Source organism: Anomaloglossus baeobatrachus, chromosome 4 (assembly GCF_048569485.1).
Source record: "Anomaloglossus baeobatrachus isolate aAnoBae1 chromosome 4, aAnoBae1.hap1, whole genome shotgun sequence".
Lineage (NCBI taxonomy): Eukaryota > Metazoa > Chordata > Amphibia > Anura > Aromobatidae > Anomaloglossus > Anomaloglossus baeobatrachus.
The window spans coordinates 391,155,827-391,175,800 of NC_134356.1; the positions used below are offsets into that span (position 1 = coordinate 391,155,827).

Sequence of the window (19,974 nt, forward strand, 5' to 3'; positions counted from 1 at the left end):
TTATATGGGACAATTCTGCACTTTGTGAATACACTGTATCATCATTGAACACCACAAAGCATATACTGGCAGTGTTGGGGGACAATCAAAAGGACTGCTGGAACATCATTGTAAATGTGAACAGGGTGCTAGCTAAAAAATACACATTTTATATAAAGTGAAAGCGGCACACCAAATTCAGAGAAATATGAATAAGCATAACTGCTCTATGATACATAAGGAATGTAAAATACAATTAGCCACATGAAAAATTGGAAAATTTTAAAATTGTGACATTGCAGGACTGCTGAGGATTATTTGAAAAAAGGAGATATTTTGCTAATGTATTGATCAATTCATTACTGCCCGATAACCACGTCACGGTAATCTCTTATTTATCGGGTCCCTAACCAAATGTTACCGCTATATGCGGTTAAAACCTGCTTGTGTATGGGAAGCCAGGGACCTGGCTATATAGTGTTAGGAGGAGTAATATTGTAAGGGTTTCAAGGATCACAATATTAAACACAGCATCTTTAATATAGATAATCGGATGGGGTCGGTCATTCGGCTACAAGAACAAATGTAGCACTAGACATGTCAGTGAAGGTGTTGTCTATGTTGGCTATGTTAATGGGAACCTGTCATGTCATTTTTTATATTAAACCACCCCTAACTTGTTTTAAATGATGCAATGTGCATCACAAACATGTTTTTTTAACACCTATTCTCAGGTGAATGCAGTAAATACCTTAGGTTTCAGTCATGGGGTGGAGTTTTTGCTGGGATCAGTCCCTATCACTCAAGAGACAGGACCTGTGCTGATGTCACGATCATGTGACCGTAGTGGGCGGAGCTGAGTAGAGAAGTGATGTTGAAGGAGCTGTGGTGTAATCAATTATAATGTGACTAAGAAAAAAAAAGAATCCTGCCTGAACTTGAGTGACAGTGACTGATCTCAGCAAAAGCTCCGCCCCTATGACTGAAACCTAAGTGTTATGGTCACCGAGGGGTGGCGACCGTCCCGGTGTGGACCCACTGGACCATGCACTAGACTTTCCCAAAGGAGCAACCAGCAGCATACTCCTATACAGGGATTGTCAGATGCTCCAAATAGAAGGACTAATTGCACTTCAGCCAGGGAGTAGAGGAGGTAGTCTCTTACGGACGGATACAATCTCAATGTCCAGTGCAGGAGTCCTCAGATGTGGCGGCACCGAGGTGGCGGCTGAGACGATATGGCTTTGTGGTGATGGTCCAGGCGAGATGTCACTGTGGTGGTGGCTCAGGCGTGGTGGCACTCTGGGGATGGCTCAGACATGATGGCAGTGCGATATAGGCTCAGACGTGGCAGCACTGTGGTGAAGGTTCAGACGTGACGGCACACTAGCAATGGTGGAGAGCAGGCTCTAGGACAAGACAGAGGTTAGCAATAGGAGACTGGTACTGGGACTAGACACACTAACATACGGGGACCTGAGAAGTAGCAACGGATAATAGGCAACGTTGCTCAGGCGCCTCCTGTCAGGGGAGGCAGTCTTAATTACCTTTAGGGTAATACAGTAGATGACCTCAGATATTGATTCCGGGTAATGGGATGCCGGCTCTTTAAGAAAGGTGGCGTGGCTGCGCGCGCACCCTACAGGCACTTACTGAAGTCTTGCGCGTGGCCTGAAAGCAGGAAGAGGTTACAGCAGACTCCGGGACAGGAGAGAAGGGAATGGAGCCGTCGGACGGGTGAGAGGGAGGACGGCCCCGCTGTGGTCTGAGAGCGGGGACGCATTGAGATACCATGTTGGGACCGGAAGCTGCAGAGCTGCTGGATAGGCGAGAGAGGGGGCACCCCCGCTGGAGTCTGGGAGCGGGGGCGCGCGTGGATGCCACGCTGGAACCGGGAATGGGCGCTACACTAAGGTATTTACTGCATTCACCTAAGCAATATAAAGTCTGTTTTTAAGATGAAACATACATTTATTTTTATACCATGTCAGTGATGCACATTGCATCATTTACAACCCATTGGAGACTGTTTAATATCAAAAAACGGTATGATAGGTTCCCTTTAATTAAGAAGACAGCAGATGAGGCAGAGTTAATTGTTATAGTTCATGTGATTGTAGTTCCTATACTGCATTACCTCTGGTTTTGTTTGCGTATATCCCATGTAAAACACTTTATTCTCCCATAGTGTTTGAGTGATTATGATTCTGCTGGAAATTGGCATCACTTGAAGAATGTCAGGTAGAAATATGGAGCGAGTTCAGAAAAGATGAGACGCACAGAAGAGCTCATGCTTCATTTGGGATAGAATCTGTGAAATACAGAAGAAATGTAGAATAGGCCGGGTAACACTTTATAGCTTACAGCGGCAATCCCTATCTGTATAAATATTGGCCAAAAAAAGTCCAAATGAACTTGACTCCATCTATAATTCCTAACATACGGTTTTTAGTGTTCCTTTTTCCATTGAATGATGCTTATTAATTTGCTAGAATAATAGTCATGTGTAAAGCATTAAGGGAAGCGTTGGATTATTATTTTCCGTGTGAAGGGAAACACGGCTGAAAGATGTTATTGTAACATTTTGGCAACATCATCGTCTTTTAAAAAAAGCCAGAGAATCGCCGCCTAGGAAACTGAAGCACATGCAGGGCAGGTCCCATCGATTTGTTTCCTTTCTTGACTTTTTTCTTGGACTTTTCACTGACTCAGCATCGAGCTGCCAGCTCCTTTTCCTGCTGCCAGCATAATTGAAGACATAACTTTATCTTGACTCCATATGCTGTTAAGAAAATTGTAGTATTCCCAACCCTTCAGTTCCCTGGTGTCCCAGGGGATCATCCCTTCCATAGTCTTAATTTACACTTTTTTCTTGAGGTTCTCTGTGATTGTTGCATTGTTGTATATCTCGGTCTTTTCTTACTTGTGCAGGTGGCTAGTAGATTTTTCTTGTGTGTTGGGTCAATGCAGTTTTCATCAATGTGTGACTTTTTTAGAATCAGTGTGATGTCATGTCTACAGTAAAGACATTATGAAGGTGTCTGGATTACCTCCTTGTCATGGTCTAACCAATACTGAACAGTTTTCTTGGCACATGTTCCTGTTTAAAAAATAATTGCTATGTTGTAAGATTGTAGTTACCATAGTTTCATCTAAATAAGAGTTATGTTCCTAGGGGTTTTTGTTTGTAGTAATGTAAAATAAAATGTAAGGTAATGGATCAATCAATACACAATAACTTACTGTATAACACAAATGTAAAGCCCAAAAAGTAGGGTTTAATGGTGCACCAGCAATAATATAATACATGCAGAACCTTATCAGCATTATTGTTACTTACTAAAGTAGAGTGGACACAATTTAGGGGTAAATTGGATTTGTATTGAATACATATAGTGCAAATTGAATTGACAGGGAAAATATTTAAAAACCTTTTATTCTTACCTCTCCTTGGCCCTCTTTGTACCTGTTCTGCCACCGCTGATCCTTTAATTAGCTCTCCTCACCTCTAATCGATCCTCTTTGTACCTGTGCTGCTGCCACTGATCCTTTAGTCAGCTCTCCTCACCTCTCCTCATCCTTCCTTGTACCCCTCCTGCCACCACTGATCCTTCAATCAGCTTTCCTCCCGACTCCCCATCCCTCCTAGTACCTGTCCTGTGACCAGTGATCCTTCAATTGTTACGACTGAGCCATTCCACTCACATGGGGATGAACATGTCAGCTGAGATGTTAACCACAGGTCCCTATACAGAGTAGGAGTACCCTACTCCTGACCCTGTTTTTTCCCTGCCTGACCAAAAAGGTTAACACCCTAAAGTTACGCAACAGTACCCCCACTCAACATCAGCTGACCCTGAATGTCCTTCACTGCATCCTAAACTATAAAACAAGTTTAACACACAACACCATAAGAACATTAAAAGAAGTGCACACAGGCAGAAGCTGAGGCACTGGGCTAAAAATGTTTTTACACAGTCGTACAAGGAAGATAGAAGAAACTGGAAAGAAAAAGACTAAATAAGTGGAACCACTTCAGATCACAAATGAAGCAGGATGGGAGACTGCTGGAAAGAGACACACACTCAAAACTGCAGGGAAAAGCAAAACCGATTACTTAGCAAGATAACCCTAAATTGAGGAGCTGGGATTCCAAACATCCATCAACCTTAAAATAAAGCCAGCACTGAAGGCAAGTGCATGTCGATTATAAATTGGCCCTCCCAAGATGAGATATAGCAATCAAAACAAGGAAGTTAACATACCCGAGCAGAAATAAAGCCGAAAGGCAAGTAAAGGAAGGACAAGAGAACTAACAGTAGTTGGACTGATACAAAATGTGCATTGGTACAACACAACTAGAGGTCATAAGATCGAGCTCCGGAAACGAGCCATGACACAATCAGCTCTCCTCGGTCCTCCTTGTATCTGTACTGCCACCAGCGATCCTTCAATCACTTCTCGGCCCTTCTTGTACCTGTTTTGCCACCACCAATCCTCCAAGCAGCTCTCCTCTACTTGGCCTTCCTTGTATCTGTCCTGCCCCCACGATGCTTTAATCAGCTCTCCTTTCTTCGTCCTTTGTCCTGGCCCTTGGCCATTACTTGCTGGGTCCTCAATTTACTAAGTCCCACATTGCTAACTAGGCCCAGTGGCAGGACAGGTATGGAGAGGGTTGAGGAGAGGTGAGTATAAGATTTTTTTTAGGCTCTCCACGACCTATATAATATAACGATATACCAGCAGGAGGCCACTTTGTTGAATTCACCCAATGCTCAGGTGAATCAGAATTTATTTACAAAATTCAAGGCGCATGTGATTTATCTTAAATTGATTTACTCATCTGTATTACTTACCCACATTAAACAGACAGAATCACAAACATATCATGTAAGTTATGGTAAATTGCTTAATATTTCTCAGTTCTCTTGATAGTCACTCTTTCCTGTTATCATGGTCCATAGCTACTAGCAGAGTTGAAGGACTGTGTACATCTATACCTACCTAATGCCCCATTCATGTAAGTCCAAAAAGTGGCTAGATACGTCACATAATGAATCACAAACAACAGACAATAGCAGTCATTCAGACATCAATCTTTAACATATGAGTTGTATCCGTGTTTTTGCTCCAGCTAGAACTTGTACCCAATCGTGTAGTTACTAGGGGGAAAATATATGGGGCCCACCCAGAGCAACCACCACAGATAAACTCCATGGTAGAGTGGGGAGACATGCAGCCTACAGAATGGTTGGGTGATGCACCGGATGAGTCTCATATAGAAGCAGAGCAACAAGATGATGCCATTGTGCCAGTATTTTGGCATCCTGTGCTTGCCCTGGCGTAATGAAATCAACTCTTTGGTCCACCTGTGTGTTGCCGCAATCTGCTGGTGGCCCAACATGATCCAGTTTAGGCGAATATATGTTGTTTGTTTTTTTTATTTTAACAGTACTTGTAGAGGGACTGTGGAAACAATGTGGGCACTAATGTGGGGGACATCATACAGTGTACAGGAGGGCTTTAAGAGATTATACTGTTAAAAGACTACTGTTGGGGCCATGATACAGTGTGGGTGCATTATACTGTGTATAGGGAAGCTTTGAGGGCTATCATAATATATATGAGAGAGCTGTGTAGATATATTTTATATAGGAGAGCAGAAAGGACAGCATGCTGTATATAACCGAGCTATGGGGACTTTGTATAGGGGAGCTGTACATGGGGGGACTCAAGGGACATTATTACTGTAAGAACAAGAGAAATGGTTCCAGCTCACTGCTTTAGTCCATGTCAACATGACTAAGAATCCCTGACATGTGAAACTCGTTAAATTGGTGTTAGCAGTTTGTTTCACACTGTAAAGAATAAAGAAGTTTAATATTTCAAGAGCTGGACTCCAAGATTTATTTCACATTATTACTGTACATATGGTGACTTGGAACCTTATTACAGTAAGCTGGGGGGTATAAAAGAGGTATTTTACTTTGTACAGGGCACACTGATGGGTCTCGGTCTGTTTGTGTATGAGAAAAATCACTGACGTCTGAATGAGGCCCAAGAATCCTTCCCCAATCAGTTTACTTTTTACACAGATTTTGTCAAAGCTTCAAACACTGCATTTTCAACTTTTTGATTAAACTTATTCCTTGTTTTTGACAAACAACTTGGTGAGTGGACACCATTTATATGAGAAGACATGGCAGGAGGATTGTCACATTCAGAAATAAGCATCTCTGGCTGAATGATTAGTTTAAGATTAGATAACAGATTTATGTAATATGGCCTTCACTGTTGCCAATCTTGCAGAAATTTGTGGACAGTCCATAACGATAGAAAACTTATTTTGTCTCTGATTTTTAGCTATGTTGTCCAATAAAAAAATTAGATTAGCAACCCTGACGGCCGTGATGTTGGAACTCAAGATAAACTGTTATCAAAATGACCTAGAACTGAATATGTATGATGATATAATTATTATTACTAGTAACATGGTTCATGGACAGGCATTAGTATGGAAACTCTTGCCTAATTCTAGTATCTGTGGCCCAAAAGTCTGAACAATTATATTTATCATACATATAAACCTTATTGATATTTGTAAGTTTGGAAAGATCTGGATTAACCTTGTTAGAAGCTCTGGCATCCTGTATCCTGATGGATCTAGGTATCTCTATAGCACTTTTTTCGACTGCCCAAGTTCATGGAATTAGAGATTTCTAAAATAAATTCCAAAAATTAAAATGTAGACCATAAACTCTTTGGCTAGATATTTTTTTTTGCTAACTTTGTATTCATTTTCTTTAGATTACAATGTCCTTCATACATATTTTTCACCCATCCACAGACTTTTTGTGTAGTTTTCTAAGACTTATACTAAAATTTTAGAACTTTACTATTTGCTTGATGCGATTTGATTTATTAATCAAAATGAGTTTTTTGTGTTAAATAATAATTGCAAAATTTTGAATTTACAATTTATGATTTAGCTTTAGATGTAGAAGTTGCTATCTCCCAGCTCACCCAAAGCTGGGTGTGGTGGCGAGCACCTGTAATCTCAGCTTCCTGGGAGGCCGAGGCTGGCGGATCACTTGAGTCCTGGAGTTCTGGGCTACCCTGTGCTATGTTGATCGGGTGACCACGCTAAGTCCTGTATCAATATGGTGACTTTGGGGGAGCTCGGAGATACCAGCTTGTCTTAAGAAGAGGTGAATCGGGCCAGGTTGCAAATTTAGAAGTTGCTACTAGAGATGAGCGGACCCGTGGAAGTTCAGGTTTGGCAAGTTCAGCTGGACTTTAGATAATGTTCTGTTCTGGACCCAAACTTGATTCGAACATCATTGAAAGTCACTGATTGGGCATTTCAGCTCTTTGCCCATATACAGCCAGCCATAAACAGATCAATTCCTAGGGATGGTGGGGTTTTTCAATTTTTTGGTGCACACTACATCCGATCATGATGTTGTTACCCCCAGTGTATGCTGTTCAAACATGCAAGTGGCTCGTACTGGGCTGAACACCAAGCGATGCTCACGCAAATTGTTTCTGTTTCTACATGAATCACCTGAACTCGAACTCAAACACTGTTTTTTTGTAAAGTTGGTGTTCGGTACAAACATCAAACCTTAAAATTCAGGTCTGCTCATCTCTAGTTGCTAAGAGTATATTAACAAAATTTCATTTTTTTGCTGTTTATTTCAAAGGGCTAAAAAGAATAAGTTAAAATCATGAAATAAATATGAAAACTAGCTGTTATAACTAGCTGTTATAACTAACTTATAACTAGCTGTTATAACTATAACTGTTTCTCCTAAAGACATCCCGAAGGTGACGCCTTGCTTAACAGCTCCAGCTGAGGTTCCCGCAAGCAGGTTGTCTGCTGCAGAGTGCGGGTTCGGGCCCAGCCTGAAGACTGCATGACTGCTAGGGTGCTTGGGTTACTCAGGATCAGCATCAGCCTCTTCTATTCTCCCTCCTTCCCTTCCCCCACCACCAGGCAACCTCTTTTCATTTAAAGTGTGTTTTTGTCTGCACGTGAGTCATTAAAACAGGGAGGAATGCACCAGCAGGAAAAACCTAGGGAAAAGCAATGGGCTGAAGCAGCTTTCTCACCCCTCCTTCCAGCCAGTGGCATGCTCTGCCTGTGTGTGTGAATCTCCTTGTGGCAAGCACTTTCTACTATTTCGTTTTTTTTCCCCTTCGTAACGATGAATATTTCTGCGGTGCACCCTGGACCACAGCCAGTGTCTATGTGAGAGACCGTTAGCGGGGTGATGGGATGTAATAGCCCAGTGGAAAGAGGCAGAATCACAGACACACACATATACACACACATACAGGAGGAAGCCAGAAGAGGGGCTGTGTCTGTATTCCAGCAAAGCCACAGAGGAGGTACTGGAGATGGAAATGGATGCTGCTTGTTAGGCCGTGAGCCTGTTTAACCAGGATTTAATGGGATGCTTTTTCTGGGGTCGACATCTACAGAGCGTCTCATCCTAAAGAAAAGGTAATTTGTTAGCATTATATATGTTGTATCTTGGAAATATTCTTTATTCATACTGGAAATTGATGCTGGAAACATGAAAAATATAGGCATTGTAGATTTAATGCATATACACCTGAATCAGGTGGAGAGAGCAGAACATTTTCCTTCTGCAGTTATAGCTGAATTTTGAGTGTATATGTGTGTGTGTGTATACATATAGTATATCAAATGTAACACTGGCACATTGATGTAATCATACATAGTGAGTCATACTACAATCTTGCAGTATATATGTGTATGTATGTGTGTCTTTGTATTTGTATGTGTGTGTGTATATACATATAGTATAGAATATGTAACTAGCACATTGATGTAATGATATCTAGTGACATACTACAGTCTTGCAGTGTGTGTATATATATATATTACGAAAGGTGTTTGTGCATACCTACATGTATATATGTGTGCGCGTGTGTGTGTGTGTGTGTGTTTGTGTGTGTGTATATATATATATATATATATATATATATATATATATATATATATATTAGTATATGACTGGCACACGTTGATGTAATGATGTAATGATAGCCAGTGATATACTGCGGACTTGCACTGTGTGTGTGTGTGTGTGTGTGTGTGTGTGTATATATTTATATATATATATATATATATATATATATATATATATATATATATATATATATATATATATATATATATATATGTATAGATATAGCTATAGAGATGTTTGTGTGTGTATGTATGTGCATATATGTATTTATATGTGTGTGTGTATATATATATATATATATATATATATATATATATATATATATATATATATATATATATATATATATACACAAATATACAGCATACCAGTATACCGTACATTATGTAACTGGCACATTGATGTAATGATACCTAGGGACATACTACAGACTTGCAGTGTGTGTATATATTGTATATATGTGATATATATATATAAACATATGTATAGAGAGAGGTGTTTATGTGTGTATGTATTTGTATTTATATTAACAAGCATATATGTATATGTATTTATATTTACAAACATTATATATCTTTTAATTTGTGAAACAGGAGTGGGCATGGCATTTTCGCACTCTACACATGCTGTATGGCCCGTCATGGGACAAATATATGCACAAATAATATATTTTGTTGATCTCAACAATAACTGTAACATGGAAGGCACCAATAATTGCGTCAGCAGCAGGATATTATGTTCACTTTGAGGTGTAGTAAGTGCAGACCAAGGAGAAAGACTTCAGGATGATAGCTTAGGGAACAGGATGTTATTCATTCGGGGCTACACTAGAAGACATGCAAATGGCATGATGATGAAGGTGGTGATGCTGGGTATACTGCAGAGACATATTCCACTGGCAGGCTCATTGCTGGAGAGTAATATGTTACAGGGTTCACCTTTTCCATGGTCACCGTGTTTTAGGAGGCGTTTGGTTCTATAAATAGCCTTGGCAGATTTAGTGCTATACTCAGTGATGCAGGCAGCCTACCCAGACACAGCGTACAGCTAGGAAACATGAGACACCTCCATTATAATACTCTCAATGGTAGTAAAAAAAAAGAGAAAAAGCCCTGCAATGTATTAGGGGGGATGGTGGCGGAAAACAAGGCTTTAATGGACTTTTACATATCAAATGACGTAAGTTGTCGTTGAAGCAATGTTAACACGTCCGTTGGCAAGTTGAACTGGTTTGGTCCACTTCAGCCATGTAAAGCGTTAAACTGAGTTGGCGTAGGGCATCTTCCCTGTCATCTTCTGCTGCATATTTAAGTAGGCAGCATTACCTTTTAGCTCATTGTAAAGCTTGTGTGAACAGGCTCATGTTGCATACAGTATCTGGCTGGTAAATAATTCATGAATATTATTTGCACACGCTTTGCATTCAGTCTGTCATGGTGGAGCAGGAGTCACCTGACACAGAGTTTTCACTCACTTCCATATTCATGCAGAATATCAATCATGATACAATGCTACAACCGGCGATGAACCATCATGCCATTAGCAGACCACACTATGTGATGCGCAGGTCACCGGCGTTGATTAACCAATGTGTCTAATTATGCTTTTATAGCCATATTTACATCCATAGGAGATCATCATGCTATTTTATGGCTCTGTGAGGAGCTTCCTGTCTGTTTCTAGAATGGACGCCATGAAAATGTCTACTGTTATCCTCACAAAACCTTGCCTAGCATACAGCCTTGTCATACGGACGCTCCGGCTGCAAGTTGCTAAGATATGTGGGATTCATTAGTTGCTATGTAAAAATAAATGCCTCTTTAAGTGAATTACTAATCCAAGGCACAATCCAGCTTGTCAAGCCTCGAACCTTGTGTGGTTAGTCTGTATTCTACAGAGAGCAGACTCCATTACTTTAATAGTGATATATGGGTACCTCAGACTGACACAGAACTAAATGTGCACCTAATGCCTGTTATTCTGTTCACATTATTACTGCATTTTGTTTATGGTTTACAGAATTTGTTACGCAAATTTTGGCATTTTCAAAAATGGCGTTAACTGACGCCTTAGAACTGACTTCTTTGGGTGTACTCACATTATATGAAATCGCCCAGATTATCAGCAAGAGAAGTTGTTGAGTATCATGCGTGTTTTTTCTTGCATAGCATCCGTATGTCATGCGAGTGCTATGTGAGTGTGCATTTTTCCCCTCCCCTAGCATCCATATGTCATACCAGGGCTATGTGAGTATGCACTTTTTTTTCCCTCCCCTAGCATCCATATGTCATACAAGTGCTATGTGAGTTTTCCTTTTTTCCTTCCCCTAGCATCCATATGTATATGTCATACAAGTGCTATGCGAATGTGCGTTTTTACCTCACCTAGGATACGTATGTCATACAAGTGCTATGTCAGTTTTCCTTTTTTTCCCTCCCCTAGCAACCATGTCATACCAGTGCTATGTGAGTTTTCCTTTTTTTCCCTCCCCCCGCATCCATATGTCATATCAGTGCTATGTGAGCGTGCATTTTTTCCCTCCCTTAGCATCCATATGTCATATGAGTGCTATGCAAGTGTGCGTTTTTACCTCCCCTAGCATCCGTATGTCATACAAGTGCTATGTGAGTTTTCCTTTTTTTCCTTCCCTAACATCCATATGTCATATGAGTGCTATGTGAGTGTGTGTTTCTTTTCTTGTGTAGCATCCATGTCATGCTATGCAAATATGCGGGGTTTTTTTCTCACCTAGAAAAAAAACGCACTTTCGCAGTATGGATGGTAGGTGAGGAAAAAACTGCATGACACTCGCCAGCTTTTGTTGCTGAGAATCTGGGCGATTTTATATACGCTAATGCGAGTGCAATAAAGGCTGCTTTACTCGCTGCGACATTGCTAGCGATGTCGCTAGTGATCGAACCCGCCCATGTCGTTTGTGTGTCACGGGCAAATCGCTGCCCGTGGTAGACAATATCGCCGGTATGCATCACACCAACTTACCTTCCTAACGACATCGCTGTTGCCGGCGAACAACCTCTTTTTTTAAGGGGGGAGGTTCGTGCGGCGTCACAGCGACGTCACACAGCGGCCCACCAATAGAAGCGGAGGGGCGGAGAGCAGCCGCATTAACGACACGCCCACCTCGTTGCCAGAGGACGCAGGAACGCTATTGTTCGATGTTCCCGGGGTGTCACACATAGCGAACGATGAACAACCTGCGTCCTGAACCAGCAACGATATTTGGGAAATGAAAGACTTGCCAACGATCAACGATTTGGTAAGTATTTCTGATCATTAGCGTACGCTCGTAGGTGTCACACGCAACAACGTCGCTAACGAGGCTGGATGTGCGTCACGAATTCCGTGACCCCAGCGATATCTCGTTAGCAATGTCGTTGCGTGTAAAGCGGCCTTTAGTGTATGTTTCTATGTAGACATGTACGTACAGTCGGCTAGTCCAGCTATGTGTCCAGGACACCTGTATCCTTGTGAGTTAAGTTGAACTATAATTCTGTTATTTTATCTTAAGGGTTACAACTTTTATTTAGGCAACAAATAAAGGAGCCTTTTTCAAGAAATCTGAAAATATTGTGCAGCGATGAGTGAATGGCAGCTCTGATTGGCACCAGCAGAATAAGGTGTCAAAACACAACTATTAAGCCTTATGCTACTCATAAATTTACCCAGGCAGTGAATGACTGCAAATCCACTCATGCTTATAATGTACAGTTGTAGAATCCAAAGAGCAATTATAGCTTTCCTATGGTGCTGGATTCTTCAAAGCTTTGTTTCTTCTATGGTGGGTTCTCTTTCTACTACATCTTTCCTTGCTTGTTGGACAGTTGTGTTTCATAGAAGTAAACGAGTTAATGAATAATACTATATATTTGCAAGGCGAAAACTGATTATTTTGCTTTTTTTTTGTCCATGCAGATGTGTGTATGTGTATATATACATATATAGTTTTTTTCAGAATTTTGATTAAGAAGAATTTAGAGTTTTTGCTTCTATTAAGCTTTCCCACATATTTTTTTAATCAAACAAAGGAAGAAATCCAACACAAGGGAAAACTTCTAAAGCATTTTCCTAAAGAATATCTCACCTCTCCATTGTGGTGGCATCTAATACTACTCCTAAAGAAAACAGACCAGACTACATGGAGACCAAAGCGGACCATACTGTAAAATATCTGCTACTTCCAGTGACCAGAAGCATCATACGTTATGAGGTCAAGCATGGTTTTCCAACGTTTATTCATAGTCTTAAAGGGAACCTGTCATCAGAAATTTAGCTTGAAACCTAAAAGTTTCCCCCTCTGCAGCTCCTGGGCTGCATTCTAGCAAGGTCCCTGTACTTTTTGTGGCCCCTTTTAAACCAAATTAAATACTTTATAAACTTGTACCTTTTGCGATGTAAATTTTGTAAATCGTCCATGGGGGCGGGCTCTCTGCTGACCGTTGCTGTCCCTCCTGCAGATTGACGCTGTCCCCCCGCGCTCCATTTCATCCATCAGGACGCTGCCCACTGCACCCGAAGTGCCGCCCACGCCAGGATCGCTGGTGGCGTGTGTCACAAGCACGAGATTATGGACGGCGCTGTGATTGCATCGCAAGTGCCCGCCCATAATCTCGTGGACGCACTTTCCCCCACTGCCTCCAGCGTTCTGCGCAAGCGCTCGCCGGCCAAATGACCCGACGTCACCTCCTTCCCATCTTACCCTGCAGCAGGGCAAGATGGGAAAGAGGTGACGTCGGGTCATCTGGCCAGCAAGCACTTGCGCAGAACGCTGGAGGAAGAGGGAAAAGTGCGGTCACGAGGTTATGGGCGGCACTTGCTGATGACACTCACAGCGCCGCCCATAACCTCGTGCCTGCGCAAAACATCACCAGCGGTCACACCTGCACACAGTGCACAGTCCCGCTACAGTCGCACAGCGCATGCGCGGGACCAGGGGCGCCCAGGGGCGGCGTCCTGAGATATGACATTCAGCATTGGGGGGCGGCGTAAATCTGCTGGAGGAACAGCAACGGTCAGCAGAGAGCCCGCCCCATGGACGATTTACAACATTTACATAGCAAAAGGTACAAGTTTATAAAGTATTTAATTTGGTTTAAAAGGGGCCACAAAAAGTACAGGAACCTTACTAGAATGCAGCCCAGGAGCTGCAGAGGGGGAAACTTTTAGGTTTAAAGCAAAATTTCTGATGACAGGTTCCCTTTAAGAATAGACAGTTGTCTAACTTTGAGTTGTTTTTTATTTACGTTTTTTTTATGGTTTAGCTCCTAGAAACATGCAAGTGGCTATTGGCTTTTTCAAACTGGCCTGTAAAGACTATAATTAATTATTATTATTATTATTATTTATTTATAAAGCACCATTGATTCAATGGTGCTGTACATAAGAAGGGGTTACATACAGAATACAGATATAAGTTACTGTAGACAAACTGGTATAGAGGGAAGAGGACCCTGCCCTTGCGGCTTACAGTCTATAGGATATTGGGGAGGAGACAGTAGGTGGGGTGTTGGTCCACTGTCCTTATTCTTCTGGTATGTATATAGTAAACACTTTAGAGTCTTTCCTGATAGAGGTACAATGTACTATACTTGATGGTTCTGTCCAGTAGTAGCTCATTTTTGGTCACATATTGTATACCTAGTGAAGGAGATCCTTAGGGTACCTTCACACTTTAGCGATGCAGCAGCGATCCGACCAGCGATCTGACCTGGTCAGGATCGCTGCTGCATCGCTACATGGTCGCTGGTGAGCTGTCAAACAGGCAGATCTCACCAGCGACCAGTGACCAGCCCCCAGCCAGCAGCGACGTGCAAGCGACGCTGCGCTTGCACGGAGCCGGCGTCTGGAAGCTGCGGACACTGGTAACTAAGGTAAACATCGGGTATGGTTACCCGATGTTTACCTTAGTTACCTGCTCACACCGCTTAACTTAGCGTGTGCAGGGAGCAGGATCCGGCACTGGCAGCGTGAGAGCTGCGGAGGCTGGTAACGAAGGTAAATATCGGGTAACCACCTTGGTTACCCGATGTTTACCTTGGTTACAGCTTACCGCAGGCTGTCAGACGCCGGCTCCTGCTCCCTTCACATTCAGGATTGTTGCTCTCTCGCTGTCACACACAGCGATGTGTGCTTATCAGCGGGAGAGCAACAATAAAAAAACGAACCAGCACTGTGTGTAACGAGCAGCGATCTCACAGCAGGGGCCAGATCGCTGCTCAGTGTCACACACAGCGAGATCGCTAATGAGGTCACAAAAAACGTGACTCAACAGCGATCTCAGTAGCGATCTCACTGTGTGTGAAGTACCCCTTAGAGTACATTGCCCTAGATTGCCTGCCAAATTTTTATTAGGTGGCAAACTTTCATATAGCTTCTAAGTGGAAGGGCCCTTAATTTTTATATACTCATTGCTAGGAATAAAAATATCATGCTTTGTGTGAAGTTGTAAGCCATTAGAGCAAACATGGCTGATTATTTTAATATATCCTGGCTCCTGTGGATGAAACGTCGTCATTATCTAAATGTTCAATACTGCCGTTCACTGTGATGTAGAAGACGTTCAAACACTGCAAGCGGCTCACACTGGGCTGAGCACCAAGTGAGCACCAAGTATACCCAAGCACAGGTTTGTATACGTAAAGCAACCGAACTTTGTTTTTTTGTGAAGTCTTTGTTTGGTAAGAACATCAAACACCAAACTTTGGGTTCACTCATCTTTACTCCTGTTAACCTTGCATATAATCTAGTGAATAGAGATGAACAGATGTGTGGAAGTTCAGGTTCTGCAGGTTCAGCCGAATTTTAATTAAAGTTCTGTTCTGGACCCGAACTTGACCCGTACCTTATTGGAAGTTACTGATTGGGCAGTTTGGATCGCCAGCCATAAACAGACCACTTCCAGGGGAGGACGGGTTTTGGGGGTATTTTTGGTGCACACTACATCTTAACAAGTTGTTACCCCCAGTGTGAGCAATTCAAACACTGCAGGCGGCTCACACTAGGCTGAGCACCGAGCGTACCCGAGCATAGCATTTCTAGATAGAGCGGTTTGCATACGTAAAGCACCCGAACTCTGAACTCAAACACTGATTTTAATGTAAACTCTGTAAAGTTCTGGTCCGCTCATCTCTGCTTGTGAATGCACACAACAGACATCTTCTTATTTTACACTTATAATATATGCTTAATTATTTCATTACAAAACATCTTAATCCATTCTCACAGATGATATCTGTTTACCCCATTTTTAAGGACAGAAATAATGTCCTTGATTCCTAGCCTTCTTAGTGTCCATAAATATTGTACATTATTGGGTATATTTATGACGGGACATTTGGAGTGTGTTGTGTTTTTATGTAGCCATTATTTTTTTACAATAGTGAAATATATACACTTCAGTTTATAAATCCATGTGTTATAAGATTTCCTTTGAATTTAGTTCTCGACTTGTATTTGCTTGAGAAAGGGAGCCCCAAAACAAGGTGGATTATGTGTGATGCTATTGCCTTTGTGAACAACAGAAATTTATGGACACCAAGAAGCCATTAACGCTAGTTAATAATAATATAATAACAATATTTATTCACTTATATTGCGCCATTAATTCCATAGCGCTTTACATAGTTAGTACATTGTTTCTATGCTTATAAACATGGTGAATATATCTAGTCTGTAAGAATGGATTAAGATGTTTGGAATTAAGTATATATTGCAGTAATAGATTTGAAGTGGAAAGTAAGAAAGTGTTTTTTATGCATTTACATGGTTATATGCCAAAGGTGTCTCTAGTATATTGGATCCAATTTTGGTCCTTCAGATATAATATCAGAATATTAGACATGCAAAAGACTAACTGTTATGTAAGAGATGGCTTTTGTTACATTGCTTCTGGCCATGCCTGCTCTTTTCACAGGATTTAGGCTAGTATTGGCAGTGGAAGCTGAAGCTCCCGAGTCTGGAGAAGACTTAATGCACTTTCATGACAGATCCCCTTTAAAGTATTGCATAGTGTTGATGTGGCCTTTCATTGTGAAATATATTAGTCTAGCAATGACCAGTATTGTACCTTGAAAAGATTTAGCTTTATTTGACCATAGTAAAGGACTTTAGAATATATTTTTACATCATCCCATGTAATAAACACTTTACTGTAACATTTCTTGACAAGAACCAGTGAAGTCAGTGAATATGATTATCACATTATCGAATATGATCTATGCATTTGGAATGCATTATTTTAGATACATCATATCGGATGAGGCAATGTTTGCCTATATCAGGAAATGTGGACCTCTCACAGTGTGGGATCTCCAGAGACAGAGGTCTATTGAGTCATGGCTGTCTTAGGTAGGTGTTAAGCTTCCGTGAACTATCTGCAAACGTCAATAAAGGTGAAATGTTTTTCCTCCTAGGACACTTCCAGTATTTCAAGGATGCTCCTGTACTGTGTCTGCGCTCCATGTTTTACGGCTCAGTCGCTATTATTGTAAGATAATGATCTGTGTGTGATGTCATATACAACATATGTCTGAAATCATACATGGATAAGTCAAGAGACATCAATGTCAAAGTGCCCCTGACTAATGTCTGTCTTCAAATCCATGGATATTACTATAGCCAGACAAATTCAGTATGGAAAAAGGGAAGAATGCTGGTAACCATACCCCAGTTATAAACCTGTCACTGATTATGCTGTTGGATTTTTAATTTCATCTTGCCTCAACGTCTTTTCATTGAGTGGCGAATGAAAGTATTCCTCATGGAGAAAAAAATGCCTTTGATTAAATAGGCGTTTATTAAAATTACAGCTAGCTCGCCATTTCCTTCGGAGTCGGTGCACTAATATCTTTTGATTTCGAGGTTCAATCAACTGTACACTTTGAGAAGACGCTGTTCTCAATCACAATTCTAGGACAAGATACATAGTGAAATCTAATTACATCTGCATATATTAGCTTTGTAGTCCTGTATTATATGTGTTAGTTTATTGGCAAATCAATGGTGGGATCTCAGAGAAGTGAATACAATTTATATTTTGACAAGTGATAAGTAAATAAAATGATAATATCCAAGTTCAGTGTCTTGTCTAACACTTTGATAAATCAACAGATAGAAAGATAACGTGTAGATTTAGTAGAGTCAATGCGAATCAATACACAGGACCTACTGTAGTTCGCAGCCAAGGCAGTAAATCTTTGTATGCTGGATAGGAACCCTGAGAACCACCCTACCCGCGCCTCTTCTTCTCAGTAGCCGGTGTAACATGACGTCACATCACAACAATGACGTCCTATGAGGCCGGCTAATCAAAGGAATAGCCACGAAGGTAGAAAACAGTTCTCGTGGCTCCGGACTGAGATAACTGACCTGGCCACTGTACTAGATCCTGAGAATCGCATCATCTCTAGACATCCATGGTGAAATATTAATTTTGTTTTTGGAGAAACACTAGACGTTTACACATGGACTTTCTTCATAACAGTTCTCTAAAGAATTATATTGTTGACCCTCTGAAGAAAGATAAAGGTTATCCCACATTCTCAGGGGTATGTTCACCAAAGTTGTGAATGGCCTGTTTGGCTAATGGTATTTTTTTGCTTTCTATCAATGTTAGATGATGTTTCATAAGTAGAATGCTTAGAGTCAGTGTCAAAGTGACTAATACTGGTGGCTTTATGTATATTCTGAACCCAACTGGCACCACATCTGAATTAAGCATGTATATTATCTGTTGCTTGTGAGAGATTCCCCAGTTCTCAAAATACCATACATACCGCTAAGATGATTGGCTTCCATAAAATCGGCTTTTGTTTGTGTCTGTTATATGGAAATTAAATTGTAAGCTGGATCACTGGGGCTGAATTGATATATTCTCTGTATAGTACTATGAATATGTTGATCTTGTATAAAATATACAATACATAATACATACAGGTGTACAAATGGTGTAAGGCTCGTGGAAACAAAGTATAAGTCTGTGGGATTGTATCTCTTGAAGCCAATTTATAAGTCTAATGTAAGCAATAATGAGAATGTATAATAATCATCTCAAGATTATAAATAAATAATAAAAATTATAATAATATTCTCATGTAAAAAATTAAAAAATGAGACAATTAGACATTAGTATTGACTGTGGTTTTTGATGTATTGCACATACACTACGCACAAAAAGTTAGGGATGTTTGGCTTTCGGGTGAATTTCAGGATAATCCTAAAATGTACTCTAACCTTGTCAGGTGAACGTAATGTGAACTTTTCTAAACTTTTGAATGCTCATATACAACTATTCAGTGTTTCAGTACTTTTTACACAACTTTATGTTCCCTAACAAGGAGCTTAATGGCAAAATTCACAACAGGAGTTTGTACCTCTCCATTACGAGGCTTCAAGCCGGATGTTCTCAGACAGAAGTGGTCACTGAACGTAGAGTGTCTCAAAGAATTATCAGCAGGTTGCAACAGAGAGACTGGAAAAGTCACTGAAAGGCATAGAAGTGGACAGCCCTTGGCCACATTCCACACTGATGACCGCTTCATTGTGAACAATGCCCTTCAGAACCGGAAGATGAATGCCACGCAACTGCAGGCATATTTTAGGGAGGTGGCAGGCACTTGAGTGTTAAGTCAGACCATGCAAAACCATTTTCATTAGCGTAGTATGCGTGCTAGTTGATCTGCAAGGGTATCTGACCACACCACCATGCACTAACGTCATTAATAATAACAATCTTTAGTTCTATAGCGAAAACATATTCTACAGCGCTTTACAAGTCAGAGTTTCATATACAAACAAACATAAGTATCAGTTATAGAAGATGCAATAATACAGACAACCCTGCTCATAAGAGTTTACCAATCTACAATGGAGGGAGATGGGGTTACACAAGGTTCAAGTGCATATTTACAACGGTACAGCCATCTAAAAAAAAATGGATGGATAGATAAAGGCTGCATGAACCAGTCATCAGCCAATCTTT

General features: G+C 41.0%; 1 protein-coding gene across 8 annotated transcripts in view; it reads left to right on the top strand.

Annotated features, from left to right (window-relative positions):
- FRMD4A (FERM domain containing 4A) overlaps positions 1-19,974 on the top strand; it is a 720,232-nt gene that overhangs the window by 352,986 nt on the left and 347,272 nt on the right. The window contains exon 1 of one of the 8 annotated variants that reach the window (XM_075345256.1): positions 8,043-8,485. The exons of the other annotated variants lie outside the window; for them this stretch is intronic. The gene's annotated coding sequence lies outside the window, so the exon portion shown is untranslated. Of the gene's footprint in view, positions 1-8,042; positions 8,486-19,974 lie in introns of those variants that run through there. 8 annotated transcript variants of the gene reach the window in all.